This window comes from Prionailurus viverrinus, chromosome A1, assembly GCF_022837055.1.
Source record: "Prionailurus viverrinus isolate Anna chromosome A1, UM_Priviv_1.0, whole genome shotgun sequence".
Classification (NCBI taxonomy): Eukaryota; Metazoa; Chordata; class Mammalia; order Carnivora; family Felidae; genus Prionailurus; species Prionailurus viverrinus.
This window is the reverse complement of record NC_062561.1, coordinates 39,160,043-39,178,514: the sequence shown is the minus strand read 5'-3', so window position 1 is coordinate 39,178,514 and position 18,472 is coordinate 39,160,043. Positions and strand designations below refer to the sequence as shown.

At 35.9% G+C, this 18,472-nt stretch overlaps 1 pseudogene; it reads left to right on the top strand.

Moving 5' to 3' along the window:
- Positions 1-436: 436 nt before the first annotated feature.
- On the top strand, positions 437-7,469 carry LOC125163594 (protein SET-like; annotated as a pseudogene).
- The last annotated feature ends 11,003 nt before the right edge of the window (positions 7,470-18,472 follow it).

Below are 18,472 nucleotides of genomic sequence, written 5' to 3'. Positions count from 1 at the left end.
TGCAATAGCACTGAAAAGAATAAGATGCTTCAGTATAAATATAATTATGAATGTAAAAGATTTGTAAATTGAAAATTATAAAACATTGCTGAAAGAAATTAAAGAAGACACAAATAAATAGAGAATGCCCCAAGTTCATGGACTGTTCCAGAGACAGGCATATTCTGTCAATTCTTCTTTGACAAGAGTGTCAAGAACCCATAAGAGAGAAAGGAAAGTCTCTTCAACAAATGGTGCTGGAAAACTGGATACTCATATGTAAAAGAATGAAATCGGTGTCTTATACCATCCACAAAAAATCAACTCAAAATGGACGAAAGACTTTTTTTTTAATGTTTATTTTTGACAGAGAGACAGAGAGGCAGAGTGTGAGTGAGCAGGGAAGGGGCACAGAAAGAGGGAGCTACAGAATCCGAAGAAGGCTCCAGGCACTGAGATGTCAGCACAGAGCGCAATGTGGGGCTGGAACTCATGAGCCAAGAGATCATGACCTGAGCCGATGTCGGATGCTCAACTGACTAAGCCACCCAGGCACCCTAAAATGGATTATAGACTTAAACATTAAACCTGTAAGTATAAAACTTCTATAAGAAAACATAGCAAAAACTTTATGGCATTAGTCTTGTTGGCAATGATTTCTTGGATATGACACTGAAAGAATAGACATTAGAAGCAAAAATAGACAAATGAAACTATATGAAAGCAAAAAGCTTCTACAAAGAAAAGAAAACCACAAACATAATGAAAGGACAACCTATGGAATGGAAGAAAATATTTGCAAACCATATATCTCATATGGGGTTAATGTTCAAAACAAATAAAGAAGACCTCAAGTCAATAGCAAAAACAAACAAAAAACAGAAGAAAACCCCCAAAACAACAAAAACAAGCCAAACGTCCTGATTAAAAAATGAGCAAAGAATCTTAATAGACATTCCTCTGCAGAAGATATGCAAATGGTCAACAAGTATATAAAAAGAAGCTCAATATTACTAGTCATCAGAGAAATGGCAATCAACAACATAATGAGATGTCATTCTACATTTCTTAGGCCAGCTATTATCAAAAATAAAAAAATAACAAGTGTTGGTGAGGATGTGGAGAAATTTGTAACCATGTATGTTGCTGGTGGATTATAAAACGGTATAGCCACCATGGGAAACAGTATGGTGCTTCCTGAAAAAAATTAAAAATAGAACTATCATTTGCTCTAGCAATCCTATTTTTGGGTATGTATCCAAAAGAATTGAATTCAAGTCCCGCACTCCCATGGTCACTGCAGCATTATTCACAATAGCCAAGGTATGAAAACAACCCAAATATCCACTGTTAAAATCAAAACAAACTTGAAAACTTTATGAGCAGATAAAACCAATTTAGTCATACAAAGTATAATTTAACTTACTTTGCAAAACTAGCTTGACCTGGGTCATTTCTTATTTATGCCTCTGGAAATCATGGGCAAAACTTACACTGTCTCCCAAGGTTAATGTAAGGTAATTACTGACCAACTTACCTATCATTTTGGGAAATTACAATATTATAACCAATCTCTGTAAAGAATAAACATTTAATGCCTTCTCACTATATAAGCTGCTTTATAACAACATACCCCTGAGTTTTATTCCATGTTTTGGCTTGAGTACTCTCAATTCACAAACTATCTTTTTGGTGTGTGCGCAATAAGCTTCAACAAATTCCATTTTGGTGATTCACTGGTTTTGTGCTGTTTCTGAACTTTTGATACCATGGAAGAATTGATGGATAAAGAAAATGTGGCATTTACATGCAAAATATTATTCAGGCTTACACAAAAAAGAAATCCCACCATTTATAGCAACATGTATGAACCTATGGGCCATAATGCTAAGTGGAATAAGCTAGTCACAGGAAGGCAAATCAGGAATGATTCCATTTGTATCAAGTATTAAAATAGCCAAACTCTGAAACAAACAAATGGTGGTTTCTAGGGGCTGGAAGAAGGATTCTGGGAAGTTGCTGTTCAAAGGCTATAAAGTTTCACTTATTCAAGATAAGTTCTAGAAATATACTGCACAATGTTATGCCTATAATTAACAATACTGTACTGTACACTTTAAAATTTGTTGAGAGGTAGACCTCATGTTTTCTTACTCCGATAAAAACACTTAATTTTTCAAAATTAAGAGAAATAACACCTACTTTAAGATAACACAGGACCCCTCGCTGCTGCCGTGAGGAGGAGGTGGCTCCTAGGAGAGGAAAAACAGGGAGAGCCAGAGCGCCAGGAGTGAGGGGAGGAGCAAACCGGCCAGCTGTCACTTTGTCGCCAAACCTCCAAAAGCAGGAACCAGGCTAGCGGCACGCGGTGCTCCTCCCTGCGCCGCAGGGCAGGCTGGGATGGTTGCGCGCGCAGCCAGCGCCCGGGAGGAGGCGGGGCCGAGTGGCACGCGCGGCAGTGTGGCTCAGGGAAGCTGCCGCCCTTTCACCTTCCCTTCTGGTCCCCTCCCTGCTGCACTTCTCTCAACCCCCATGAAGAACAGCACCAGGTAGGCACCACCATCAGGGTCGCTAAAAAGGAGCTCCGCTCCAGCCACACTGGAATAAAGACCTCAGAAAAAGAACAGTAAAAAGCAAGTGAACATACTGATGAAATACAAATGAAAAAGATTTAATGAACAAGCCAGTAAGGAGATTTTGAAAGTAGAACAAAAATATAAAAAACCTCTGACAATCTTTTTTTCTTTTCTTTTCTTTTCCTTTCTTTTCGTTTCTTTTTCCCCAGAAGAGGCTGGAATTAAGCACCATAATCCCACATTTGGGGCGAATCGCATTTGTCAACATCCACAAGTTGGATGTTGTCTGCCTGCTTGGGGAGGCACTTTTATACAAGAGTAGCAGTGATAGAATTTAGAGATATTAAATCTGGTTACAGAATAGATTTTTGTTTTGATGAAAACCCTTACTTCCAAAATAAAGTTCTCTCCAAAGATTTTCATATGAATGAGAGTAGTAATCCATGTTCAAAGTCCGCTGAAATCAAATGGAAATCTGGAAAGGATCTGACCAAAATTTTCAAGTCAAACACAAAATAAAGCCAGCAGGAAGAGACAGCATGAGGAACCAGAACCTTTCTTACCCTGGTTTACTGACCATTCTGATGCAGGTGCAAATGAGTTAGGAGAGGTCATCAAAGAGTTACTTGGCCAAATCCATTACAATATAGTTTCTGACATGAATGATGAGAGGAACGAGTCACAATTGGTTTTGTTTCTTTCATTCCTTCTTCCTCTTGTGCCTTGTGACTATTTTTTTTTATTATTTTTTTTTCAACGTTTATTTATTTTTGGGACAGAGAGAGACAGAGCATGAACGGGGGAGGGGCAGAGAGAGAGGGAGACACAGAATCGGAAACAGGCTCCAGGCTCTGAGCCATCAGCCCAGAGCCTGATGCGGGCTCCGGCTCGAAATCACTGACGGCGAGATCGTGACCTGGCTGAAGTTGGACGCTTAACCGACTGCGCCACCCAGGCACCCCTTGTGACTCTATTTTTGAGGTCTCCTTTCTTTCCATTTTATCATGGTTCTCTACTTATTTAGGGGTGGGGTATACCTTGAGCAGAATACAGTGGGAATAGAATCTCTACCCCTTCCTGTTCCAAATTCGTTTTTATCTCTTCCTGTCTCAATTAAAAAACTATGGAATTTACACCACCCTGCTCTATGGGAAAAAAGAAATCCCTCTGCTTCCTTATTTCTGCTGGAATCTGGAAGATACGAGGCTCCTGTACAGTAGTGCATAGAACTCTGTTTTTCTCTTTCCTCTGTGTATTGGGCTCAGAAATCACACTGCCTCTCTATGTGAAAATGGACAGTTATCATTTACCAACGTGTATTTGTCTTCTTTCCCTTGATTACAAAAAAGAAAGAAAGAAAGAAAGAAAGAGAAAAAAACTTAAAAACTGGGGTTACAGAAGGTCAGCAAATGGTGGGTTTGAGATATTTGGGTGGTTTCAGTGGGCATTTTTAAAACATGGTTTTTTCTTTGGCATGTTAAATTATGATGTTTGACATCCTTGCAGTTTAAAATGACAATTTTGAAACCAAATTCTCTCTTAATGATGACATGAACCTTGCCACCCAATTGACAAATCAGTAGAATCTGTAGAATCTTATTTGAAATAGACATACTCTACCATAATTTTGTTCCTATTTTTTTTTTCATTTCACTAGATAGGAAAGATGATGCTCAGTTTTAAACATTAGAAGTGTACCAGGTCTTTGTTACAATAAAACTACCAAAATGTACACAAAGAATTTGATGCTTTCCTCTCAGAACAGATATACTTAATATGTCTTTGCAGATTTGACTTGTATAACGTATTGTCAAACTTTGTTACCCTAGCTCTGTAGTTTTTGATTCCCAACTTGCAGGATGACCTCAGAGCTATGTGGATGCAGTAAAGGGATTTGAATCAATGGATTAATGTCTTCTCAGCTTGAGAACATCATGGGTAAAATTTGCCATCAGCTTCTAAAACTTACCACATTATTTAGGATACCAGATCCATCAAAATTCAGTTCTGAGTATAGTGTATCCATCCTTGATTTGTATCTTGAATTGGCTTTAAAAATTTCTATTTATTTATTTATTTATTTATTTAGAGAGAAAGAGAGAGAGACAGAGACAGAGCATGTTGGGGTAGGTGGAGAGGGAGACATAGAGTCCAAAGCAAGCTTCAGACTGTGAGCTGTCAGCACAGAGCCTGATGCGGAGCTCAAACCCACAAACAGTGAGATCATGACCTAAGTCAAAGTCAGACACTGAACCAACTGAGTCACCCAGGTGCCCCATCAAATTGGCTTTTTTTATATGGGCCTTTATTTACCTGGTAATAGTGCCACCTTCACCATCAGACAGATCTGGTGATTTAATTCCAAGTTACACAGGGACACTGCTGGTATGTCTTCACTTTCACTCTGAAATGTGGCCAAGACAGGCACTCAGAGGAAGAAGTCTGTGTTGACTATAAGAAACTCAAGTTATAAGTATTTTTGTCTCTAAGTACCAGCTATTTAGCATATATTTCTCAAATGAGACTCATCTGTGTGAATTTGGATGCAATGACAGACTCTGTCTGCTAAGGGCTATTGTGCATAGAATAACATTTTGAGAAATTTAGCTTAAGCTAAGCATAAGCTTTTTAATGCTATAAAATATATTAGCCAAAATTTAATGCCACTTAACTTTTTCAGAGGTGAATTAATGGACACCTTGCTCAAATTCAAAGCTTTTTGACATATAAAACTTTACTAGTGGGACTATTCCATCAATAGGTACAATGTAACCAAAACCTGTCTAGACAGGTGGTATGTAGTAGTTTCTGCACTGGTTTCTGTTTAATAAATGCATCACTCTATACTGGTCAGGAATCTTGCTTCAATAAAGAAACATTTATATGTATATAACATCTATGTATGTCAGAAAAGAAAAGAAAAGGAAAAAGAAAAAAGAAAAAAAGAACTTGTCTCACTAATAGCAAGAAAATAGAGGCTAGCCTTAAGGTTTCACCCCCAGAAGAGAAGTGATCACAACCAATCATAATAATGACTGACAAGGTTTAAGTAATAGCCAAGAGGATGTAGCATGAAAAGGATAATGAATGCAGTTCACAACCATATGCTATGGAACACAACCTTCTCAGGAAAAAGACAGGTGGGCAGCCAACAAGTTACTATTCAATTTGTGCTAACAGAAGAAATCAAGGATGGGAGCTCAGGTGGCTGAAAACATTTAGTCCTTTTAAGAGTCATGATCCCTTGCCAAGATTCAAGTGTTAAGCCAGTTATCAGACATTGAAACCATTGCTGGAAGAGATGGTTATGCAGGAGAAAGGACCGTGCAAAACCTTATCTATTACACACAAAATGGATACACTAGTCCTTCACTAAAGAACCCCTTAGTCATTTCCTCTGGTAACTGTGGACTGGGGAGTAGATTGCCAAACAGGTTGAGGTATGTTAGAAATAGGGTCTGTGTTGACACTAGCACCTGGAGACCTAAAGCATTATCATGTCATTGTGCCCCTTCTCTATTATACATGGAGTATATTTGGTAAATATGTGGGGAGGGGAGGTAATAAATAGATCCTGGCCAAGGGGCTGGCTACAGACCTTATCTTGAGGATATGGTTGCCATTTTGTCACTACGTTTCTTAAGTCCGAAGAATTATCTTGGAAGGAAATTTTAGGGCAAGTCTTCAGAAACTACTCTTTCCTGGATAAGAAAGTAATTCAAAAATTTTATTTTGCATCCCATGTGGCTTAGAAAACACAATTGTTACCCTCAGTAATTTACAAGGGGCAAGGATAGTGGTCCTTTGATTCACCAGTCTGACTGGTGCTGGATGGGTACTGGATAATGTCTGTATACTACTGCAAGTTCAACCTAACTGTAGCCCAAACCTCAAATACCTTTGCTAAAATTTGATATAGCCTCAGTCATAGGATGTGTGGCTGATCTGAAAAATTTACTCTTTTCTCTCCCTCTAAGAAAATATAAATAAAACCAGTTCACATCCACATGGAATAAATGAAACTTGCAGTTTTGTTCCAGTGCTCTGTTAGCTCTTCCATCTTAGCCATCAGTTAGTCAGAAGAGATATGAACTATCTGCATAGTCCATAAACATCAATGAAACACTAATAATGAGTGATGTGTTATATGTGTAATGCATTACAATGAGTGGTAGAGTACACAAGTCAGACACATGTGCAGGAAGCCTACACGCCCATGATCCCCACCATTGTGGCACCAGTGTCCTTTCTTCATCTTGTGTCTATGGGGCTCTCTTACGACTAGACAAAAGAGGATAAGAAATCCTTATTTGGTTTATTGATGGTTTGTCTCAGTATGAGGGTGCAAGTCAAAATCAATAACAATTGAATTATACTACTATAATGGTTAGCCTTGAAAAGTAGTGACAAAGGAAAATCTTCTCAGTGGGCATAACTTCAGACTGTGAACATGGTCATCCACTCTACATGGACAGAGTAGTGGCCTCAGGAGAGAATAAAAATAGAGTCACAGACAATAGAAAATGTCAGAGAAGTTATTCAGGATCCTGGATCGATAAAGTATTGCAATATTGAGGAAAAAAACAGAGGTCTTATACATAGGCAAATGATGTAAAAATGTGGCACATATTATGTTCAACCAGAATGTGTCCACCTCTGAAAAAGGACCAATCCACTAAAAAGCCAAAATGACCCAGCAAAGGGGCTTTTGAAAGCCTTTGTAACTGGCAACTGCCAGCCTGGCATAACAGGCACATGAAGGAAGTGGCCATGGTGGCAGCCATGAAGGCAATGCCAGGGTCCAACAGCATTGGCTCATGCTTTCGTATTACCACTGCTAGTCTCACTATAGCTAAACCAGTGTTCAATCTGCTAGGAAGAGAAACAGTTGCAGGCTATGGCATCATCTCCTGAGGAAACCAACAGCAGCTTGATGATAAAGGACCACTGGTTTATTCTCAAAGATTAGGTATGTATCTGGATATATACATATATATATATATATATATACATACATATACATATATATACACATATATATACGTACATATATATACATATGCATATATACATGTATATACATGTATATATGCACATCCTCAGTGTATCCAAAGATTTATTTGACCTATTGGCATCAGATAATACTTCAATTGCACAGGGGACCTACTTTACAGAAAAAAGATATGCAGGAATGGGCTCATGACCATGAATTCACTGATCTTGTACTGCCAGGCTTAATAGCTGTTCCAAAGAAGGGACCTTTTCATTCCAAGAAACACACAACTTTATCATCATTTTAACTAAGAACAGCTATCACCAGGTCACACAAAGAAGTTTGAGTAATCCCAAATATAATCCAATTGACCTAGTACTTGTTACATGAATATCCAGTGAGGAGAACAGCTATTAGGAAAATGTGAACCTTTTCTAACAATGTGATTTGCATCTCTCATTAGACCTTTTTGTCTTTTTGTTTTTGTTTTGTTTTGTTTTTTAGAAGAGAAAGAGCATTCATTTGATAGTGAGCAACAATGTACTGCATTCAAACTATGAATTGGGCATTGTGATAGTATCTGGAGTAAAAGTCATGAGCCCTGGATCTGTAATTTCTCAGAAACTAGTGGGTTCATATCTTCATTTGTCAATACCTGTAGCCCATAACATTAATTATGTACTGGTCAATGACCTGCTCACTTGCTTACTTTAGCAGAGTGGCTTATCTAAAGTTCTAATCCTCTGAGTGTTAATCTGTCACCAAAAATAGTTTCAACCATAATTTTCTCACTCTTGATCACAACTCACCAATATGACCCAGTGAAACAAATTATAGTGTTCTACCACATTGATTTGACCTCTGGTCCTTTGTAAATCTTACTTCTCTAATTAGCCTATAAAGAGAAATTGCAATATATAGACTCATGGAATAGCATAAGGACTGAGGAGACATTTTTAACAATTTGGGAACCCTAAGGGACTTTAGAACTGTCACGGTTATTAGTTGGGTTTAAAATTCCATGCTCTGTGTTAATATAAATAGTCTTATGACAACACAGTCCTGCTCCAGGCATTTCCAAATCACTATAGTTTTGTATATCGCAAATGCTGAAATATACTGGAAATGACAAATTATATTACATTTTTATATTACAATATTGAACATGCTATTACTTTTCATTCCTACAACTACTGCCCTTTGACATCCTAATCATTGCTTGTTTATATAACTTCAACTGCTTCTCAGATGGTCTCTTACTGGATCTATCCTGCCCCAGGTCACCTTTCTATGAAACTATATGTACTTCATGTGGCTTTACTTGTCAGAATAACATGGCTTCTTCATGTCTACTCGGTAGTTTTGAAACATTTTTCAAAAATTGTACACTTTTTTCTACAAAAACAATATCACATAAAATTTTATTTTATGAAAAAGTAGATACCTCTTCTTCTGGCTATGATGGAATAATTGGTATTTCAATAACCCGTGATGTATAATCAAAAATGAAACTGAACAAAATATATGAAGCAATTTCTTTTAGGCGTTGGACAGCAGGCAGCACAATATTGCAATCTCAAAAAGAAATTTTAAAGTGATTAAATAACCACAACACTATCTGTAAAGAAGCAAAAATAGTGTGTCATTTTATTCTAATAAAATGTACATATATATTACATTATCCTTCAAAAATCAATCTACTAATAGTATATCTCCTTAGAAACATTAGTTTTAGCCATTTCTCCTTTGGGGAAAAAAAGATTTTTGTATCCGAATTTTATATTATTATAATGAAATTTCCATTTATTTTTATTTTTATTTCCAAGTATTTTTATTTTAATCCCTCCAAATAAAAGTTTCATGAGGATAGCAGTCTTGCCTGTCTTGTGTGCTTCTGTACCATAGTCAAATGCTCAGCACTTAGTAGATACTCAGTACATGTATGCTGAGTTTATGAATGGAAGCATACTTAAACATTTCATCTCAAATAGATACCCAGTGCAATGCTATAGATGAAATAGTTCTCTTATAAAGATATTTTAGTAAGTATTTTAATCAAAATTATAAATATATATTTATTTACATGCTGTAATTATATATAATAGATTTATAATACTTGCATTACATATAAATGTATATATAAATGATCCCAAACCTTAGATCTGCAAATGATCTTAAAATATACAGTATAGCTCTATCATTTTAAACAGCTCTTGAAGTTGTGATAGAGACTGTATGTGACTTGGCCATATATATTATTATTTATATTTAAGAAAGCTATGTTAGTCATTTGTTCTTTTGCAGTTTATGGGAAGATAAGTAACAAAAATATTAAGTCAAGTAAGAGGAGAAGACACTAAACACATTATTGTTTACAGAAGACATGACAGATGCAGGTTATGCAAAATACGAAGCAGGACTCTAACTGAAACATTTTCCTATAATCCATTCAAATGAGTATATTATATTTTACAACATCATTCATTCAAATGTATTTTATGAGTACCCATCATATGCCAGGAACTGTAGAGGAGACTTAGATCTGTATCTGTGATCAAGATAGATGAACACCCCTGCCTTCAAGTAACTTACCTTCCATTAGTGGGAAATATGCAATAAGCAAAATGGACGTAATAAATAAAATATTATATATTGAAGATGGGGCACCTGGGTGGCTCAGTCAGTTAAGCATCTGACTTTGACTAAGGTCATGATCTCACAGCTTGTGAGTCCAAGCCCCGTGTCAGGCTCTGTGCTGGCTCAGAGCCTGGAGTCTGTTTGGACTCTCTGTCTCCCTTTCTCTCTGCCCCTTTCCCACCCACACTCTGTCTCTCTTTCTCACAAATAAATAATAAAACACTAAAAAATTAAAAAAATATTATAAAAATTTATATTGAAGATAGTAAGTGTCTTGTAGGACAAGATGCAAAGAAAGTGAGTTCAGGAATACTGGAAAGAGGAGAAAGTTACAATTATAGAGTATTGGAAGTGGAGTGATATTTACTTGTATGTCAGGTTATAAGGTGTGTTCAAGAATCAGCAAGGAGGTCAGAGAGGATGCTGGACTGAGGAATAGAGAAAGAGGGCAAAAACATGGATATTTTACAAAGATATTCGGTTATAAAGGATAATATATAGACTATTAATTCTAAGAGTTGAAAACATGAACTTAGAAGAATAAACTATTACAGTTAAGGAAATTTAATCTCACAGAGATAATAATGGAAACTGTAGTATGCTTTATTCAGTTGACAAATTCAGAATCAGAAGATAGTGGAAAAAAATCAGGTGTCCTTATTCAGATTTTATCTAAGAGAACTTCGTCTCTTGGTGACAAAATGGGAAATTACAATACTATAGCACCTTTAGGTGCCTTTTATTTTATGTAGGGCATTAGTAACTCACAACCCATAGCTGGTGGCAGAAGTTAGGATGTCGCTTTTTTCTTTTTTTTTTTTTTTTTTTCAATCCAAATATTTAATCCCTCGTAGTACTTATAAAAGAAAGACCAATTGGATTCTTTGGCTTTGTGAAAGTGAAAGCCCCATGTCCTTTTATTTAGTAACAAGTGGCTCATCACATTTGATCTGTTGAACTATAAAAGAATAGAACTTCAATATGAACATCATACAGAACCCTCACCATTCATTCTTTTGTTCCATGTGGCCGCTGCTTTTAGCTCTTAAAAGCACTTATTTCACATCATTTTCTGAAGTTGGTACCTTTACTGAAAAAGCTTTCTAACTGTCCAGGAATTCTGCAACTACTGTAAATCAGGTGACAGCTTAACACCAGAGATCTTTGAAAATGTTGCTTTGCTTTTATTTTTTAAAAAAATCAAGCACCAAGAATAAAACAACACTACCACATAATTAATGCATGAGGAAAATTATATAAATATTTGAATATTTAGATACAATCAATAATTATATTATAAATTTTTGATTGTCTATATTAAATAGCATATAATCAGCAGCTGAATCCACATAAAACTGCTTTGTATTTTGCAGCTTGAATGCTTGGTACATATATAGAACAGCTATGTCTTCTTGAAGGGTTGTCCCTTTCATCATAATATTATATCCCTTAACGTCTCTGGTAATTTTATTTGCTCTGAAGACTACTTTATTTGAAGACCTCTCAAGCTTTTTTTAAAATTTATATTTGCATGTTATACGTTTTTTTCCATCATTTTAGTTTCAATTCGATTATATTGTTTTGTTTGAAGTGAGTTTATTTTGTGGATACTTGGAGTATGTATTCAAATTCGCTCTGCCAATCTTTTTCTTTTCATTGGTATTTAATAAAATTACATTTCATGTAATTATTAGTACTTTAGAATTTAAGTCGGCTTGTTTTGCTGTGTGTTCTAGTTTTTGTTTCTCTGTTTTCTTTTACCTACCTTATTTTGGACTACCTAAACTTTCTTCAACTTTAATATTCTTTTAATTTAATTACTAATTTAATTACTAGCCAATACTAGCCAATAATAATAGAACAACTACTTAAAATCTATACAAACAGATACACTAATAAACACAGTCTACTGGTGTTGTCACTCTACCCGTTCAAATGATATATAGAAACCTATGTCTATTTATGTTTCTTCACCCTCCTCCATTACAATTGTGTTAAATATTTCCTTCTAGATTCCAGAGTTACCATAGAGAATTCTGTGATAATTTTGATATTAGAAGTTGTTTTTTCTCCCCAAGTTTTACTATCTTCTCTTCCTCAGTCCTCTGAATTTTCATGATGATGAGACTTACTGTGAGGCTTTTATTTTCATTCTTTTCTTTACATATAATAAGCCACCAGTGGCACCATATATGAGGCAACTATGAAATATTTTTTTTAAATGTCAATAAAAAATTCCATATGTGACAAACCCAAGCTGACATCATACTCAATGGTGAAAAGCTAAAAGCTTTTCCTCCAAGATCAGGAACAAGTGTACTCACTCTCATCACTTCAATTCAACATAATACTGTAAGTTCAAGCCAGAGCAATTAGGCAAGAAAAATAAATAAAATTCACTGAAATCAGGAAGGAATTAGTTAAATTGTCTTTTTGGAAAGAAGACATGATCTTGTATATAGAAAGCTAAGGACTCCATCAAAAATTTAGAACTAATAGTGATGAATAATGAATTCAGTAAAGTTGCAGGATACAATGTCAAAATACAAAAATTAGAGGTGCCTGGGTGGCTCAGTTGGTTGAGTTTCCAACTCTTGATTTCGGCTTAGGTCATCATCCCAGGGTTGTGGGACTGAGTCCCACATCAGTGCTGAGCATGGAGCCTGCTTAAGATTCTCAATCTCTCTCTCTCTCTCTCTCTCTCTCTCTCTCTCTCTCTGCCCCTCCCTGTCACTCATGCTCTCTTTCTCTCTCTCTAAAAAAAAATACAATAAATAGTTGCTGATTTTAATGGGCAAAGGGCCTCAATACACATTTTCCAAAGAAGGCATATAAAATGGCCAACATATAGGTATATGAAAAGATACTCAATTTCACTAATCATCAAGGTAGTGCAAATCAAAACAATAATAAACCAACAACTTATGTCTATTAGATGGCTATTATGTAAAATACAAGAGATAACAAATGTTGACAAGGGTATAGAGAAAGGGAAACTCTTGTACACTGTTAGTGCAAATGTAAATTGGTACAGGCACTATGAACAACAGTGGGAAGTTCTTCAAAAATTTAAAAATAGATTAGCATATGATCCAGGAATCTAATTTCTGGGTATATGTTCAAAGGAAATTAAATTGCTACCTCTAAGAGAAATCTGTACCCTCATGTTCATTGCGCATTATTTATAATATGCACGTTTTAGAAACAACCTGTGTATTTTGATAGATAAATGGATAAATAATATTTTATCCATGATGATGACTCAAAAACTATAAAGAAAAAGATCAAGTCAGACTCCCCAACTTAAAGAAAAAAAACACCCTCAACCCAATAAACAAAATTGAATGACAAAAAACAAACAAAATACTGCAATATATATGTAGTCCACAACTCCCATGTTTTCAGCTTCTCCAGAAAAGAAACATCCAGTCTTTTCCCTGAGCAATGTAAGATGCCTAGAGAATCTAGGGGCTTCTTTAAAAGATTTCAACAATCCATTGGTTTGAGGCTATTTTAACACTCCCCTTTCAAGGTATTTGGCTCTTATAATCATGGAACCACTAAAAGTTCCTGAGGAGAAAAATAGTTGATTTTCAGGACTCTCACTCTGTCATTGGGTTCAACATTTTTTTTCCTCAACCTCAGTTTTTTAATGCTTTCATCTCCTTGCGATAAAAGCCTTTTGCAAGATTAATGTATCATTTTGGTAGGGTTAGCAAAAGCAGACTTAAAACACTTGTTCAGTTCACCATTTATAATAAGAAAATTTGGAAGATTATAAAAATATAAAAATATAAAATAAGTAGTTTCTAAAACATTTAAAATCAAAATCTTAGCTTTGTCATCCCAATTGCAAACCAAAAACAAACCACACATCTACAAGTGACCTGAAAATATCTTCATGACTCCTTAAAAAAAAAGTGTACCTCATTTCTGCAAAGAACTTAATTCAATGTGTACAGTTAATTTATAATCTGTGAAAATGTTGCTATATAAAAAGTATAGCTAATGAATAAAGACTACAGATTATGACTATACATTGACTTTTTTTATAAAAGTAGGTTTAGATTAACTGCAAAACTTTTGCTCACCTTTATCAACTTCATCAGGAGAACATTCTTTGACATTAAAAATCCTTCTTATAATAAGAATGGAGTTTGTTACACTGACATGAAACATTCTGAATGCGTGAATATGCTATGAAAATTAGATATAACTATCTAAAATTCTCAACAGTTCATGATTCTTATGTCTTGAAATTCTATTGTTCTAATGAGTATTTTTTTCTGTATTATGCTTTAAAATACATGTGGTCCCTCCTGTGCTTCCAGAAGGGACATTATTGTCTCATTTTATTGGCCATGACAACATTTTTTAAATTGCCTGACCTTAATCTGCTCTCTTGCTTCCACTTTTTTCATATCAGATTTGGTCCTCCCGAACTTCATTCAGTCATCACCCGACAAACTATGATGTACATTTCATGATCAAGGTAGACATTATATATACTGGGAATAAATTCCCAAGCCCCCAAATTATGTTAGGTGCCCTTTCTATACATTCTAGTATAACACCCACTTCCTCCATTATGCACATATTCAGAGTCTACAAATGTCTTGTTAAATATGTCTTTATTGGGGTGCCTGGATGGCTCAGTCACTATCAAAAAATATCAAACAATATCAATGAAAAATATACATATATGCCACAACATTTGTGAGGAGAATATGTTTTATTTTGGTTCAACATTCAGAGTTAACTCTTATGACTACTGTGAGCATGATAGCTTGTTTAGACATTGTGAACTATGCGGGTACCTGGATGGCTCCGTCAGTTAAGCAGGGGACTCTTGGTTTTGGCTCAGGTCATGATCTCACAGTTCATGGGTTCAAGCCCCATGTTGGGCTCTGCACTGACAGAAAGGTGCCTGCTTGGGATTCTCTCTCTTGCTCTCTCTCTCACCCTCCGCAACTCATGCTTTCTCTGACTCGCTCAAAATAAATAAATAAACTTAAAAAAAAAAAAAAAGAGACATTGCCAACTATGCAACAACATGCCCTTTACTGATCTCAATGTGCACTATATGTCACATGCTTTCTGGGATTTTTTTTTTTTTGGTGCAGGGAGACTTCTTTTTTAAATGTTTTATTTATTTTTGAGAGACAGAGAGCATGAGCAGGGGAGAGAGGGAGGGACTGAGGATCTGAAGCAGGCTCTGCACTAACAGCGCACAGCCCAATGTGGCTTAAATGCAGGAACCAAGTCAAGTTGTGAGATCCTGACCTGAGGGGACTGAGTCATCCTGGCGCCTGCTTTCTGGGAACTTCTTTTTTCTTTCTTTTTTTTTTTTTTTTTACTTTTTTTTTTTTAACATTTATTTATTATTGAGAGACAGAGAGAAACAGAGCATGAGCATGGGAGGGGCAGAGAGAGGGGGAGACACAATCTGAAGCAGGCTCCAGGCTCTGAGCTGTCAGCACAGAGCCCAATGTGGGCTTGAACTCACAAACTGAGAGATCTGAGCAGAAGTCGGATGCTCAACCAAATGAGCCACCCAGGCGCCCCTTGGGAACTTCTTAAGATTTATTTCATTGTGCTCTACAGTAACATCTATTGTTTGTTTACTTGTTTATATTTTGGGATATATTTGTTTATTTGTATATATATTACATATATTTTCTGGTTTAAAAATTTTATTAAAACAGAAGTTTTTAGTAATTTTGGTAACAGAAAAAAAAGGTTATTAACCTAAACAGTGGTTCTCATACCTGCAAGTGGAAAAAATAATAATGTTATAAAAGTATGAAACTTAAGAAAGATAAATATCACGAAGAAAATCTTTGTGTGTGTGTGTGTGTAAGCAGCTTATATAAATGGTTGTATTTACCTCTAAATTAAATTGGCCCCTATCCCAACACATCCAACACTCTAACTGATTTAGATGTAACAAAGCTGTCTAAGAGTATACCATTCTTAGGTCAATAAGAACAATTGCTGACAAAAAAGATATTTGTTCACTCTTTGATCCACTTTCTGTGGAAATGCAAGCCTTACTTAAATGTCATACAAACAACACTGAGATTCCCCAAAGAGTATTTTGAGGACTGGTATCCAGGTTATTCTGTATCCTCGTGCCCTCTGCTTCCTCTATTACTCCAAATGACCAGTAGTATCTCTCATATTCTAGCTGACACCCAAGCAGAATTTAACATGCTCTGTGCTTTTCAAATATACTCTGCAATTAGTGCACATTGTAAATAAAGATTATTGATGTCTTTTGGGTTTGTGGATTCCACTGGTGTTATAATGGTCATTAGTACCTATGCTCTCGACTGGTATTATCACAGCAGCTTGCCTCCACACATATTTTCTTTTTGTTATTTTAGAAAGATTTCTTTGTCCTAGGAATATTTAAGCACGTGTATATAATAAAGGGAAGCATTCATGGTGAGGAGAGGAGGGAAAGAGGAGAGGGAGGAAAATGATGAAGCCAAATGACAGTACATTTTTCATTTACAGAATGAGGAGAGAGAAGTCTGCTATAAAATAAATTCATATTTTTCTTAAATATTGAAATTATTTTAATACTGTTTCCAGGTAGTATGCTGTGAACTCAGTCTTCTCTGTTGGACCCACATCATGTCTCTCATGATTCAGATGAATTTGAACTAAACAAACAAACAAACAAACAAACAAAAAACCCACATAACATTAGACAATACCTAACATGAAAATAAACTCTTTGTTTAACAGAATTGAATGAGGGAGAATGGGAAAGGAAACAAGCTGGTCTGCTCACTGTATGCAATAGTGAAGCAGTTGGAATTTAGGAACAGGATTGTACTCCCAGGGCAAAAGGAAAGTGGACCTTAGTGTCTGCACAGGAGAAAGTCTTATGAGGGCTGGTAAGTGAAATAAAAGGAGGGAAGAATTTAGCAAGTTCAAGGTACAATTAAATCTAGCAAAATAGATATACTCTTCCTTCTACTTAATGTAACTTTTCCTCTAGCCCTTCAGAATTTCTGTAAATGTCTAAACCCAGAAAAGGCAAAATAACTGAAATTATTATAAAAAGGAGGGCACAGGAGGATCATGGATTTTGGGTTTGTTTTCACCAGAACCGGTATCAGCCAGCTCATTGGTAAGAGAAATGATTTAAAGAGAACATGCATGAAAGAGATACATAACATACAGTCACACCAACAGGACCAACTTGGGAAAAAAATGACATAAACGAAAAATGGCCCCTGTCCTAATTTTAACCAATTAGTATTTTAACAATCAAGAAACAATTTTCTGACTTTGCCATTTCTCCACAATATTTGATCACCCTTTCTTCCTGAAAAAGTCTCCCTCTTTGATTTACATAATAATAACCCCTAATAGTTTTTCAACTTCGTTATTTCTTCTCATTGGCAGAAGAAGCATTTAAGTCTCTGGATTTGATAGTAGAGGAACAAGAAAGGCATGGTGGCTACCTTTTGGCTCCTGGCAGCAGAAAGTGTGGGGAGCTCCCATCCTGCAGAAAATTCCATGGACAGGATGAATCAACCCCTCATTCTCCTCTCTTCTGTCAACAACACACATATTGGTGTTCTTTAACATTGTCTATATTCTTTCTTCTTATTTTATATAATCTCCCTGGCAGTCATACCAATTCCTTTAGTTTCTTTTGTTTTTTGTTTTTATTTATTTTGAGGGGGTGGGCAGAAAGAGAGGGAGAGAGAGAGAAATAATCCCCGTGTTGTCAGCACAGAGTCTGACATAAGGCTGGATACCACAAGCCATCAGATCGTGACCTGAGCTAAAATCAAGAGTTAGATGCTTAGCCGACTGAGCCACCCAGGTGCCCCTCAACTCCTTTAGTTTCAATTAACCTTTCTAGTATAGTAATTTCCAAATCGGTCTCACTGGCATAGACGCCATTCCTTTTATTCATACTCATACATCCAAATGATAGTAGATATTGCCAATCAGATGTTACTCTTGAAGGTCATATTAAACGTGCCTAACATTCAGCTTGTCAATTTCTCCTGGGAAAATTATACTAAAGATGCTAAAATGCAAAGGATTACTGAAACTACTGTCATTGGATTAAAATTTTATGAGAAAGTGCTTACATTCATCTACATTCACTTCAACTATTTATGCATTCACATATGTGAGCTGATTGTTTGCTATGTGCCAACTAATCATTTAAGTAGGGAGAGAGATGCAGACTAGGCACATAGTCTTTATTTTACGGAGTTTACATTCCTATCCGTAAGAGAAAAAGTTCCTAGGAACA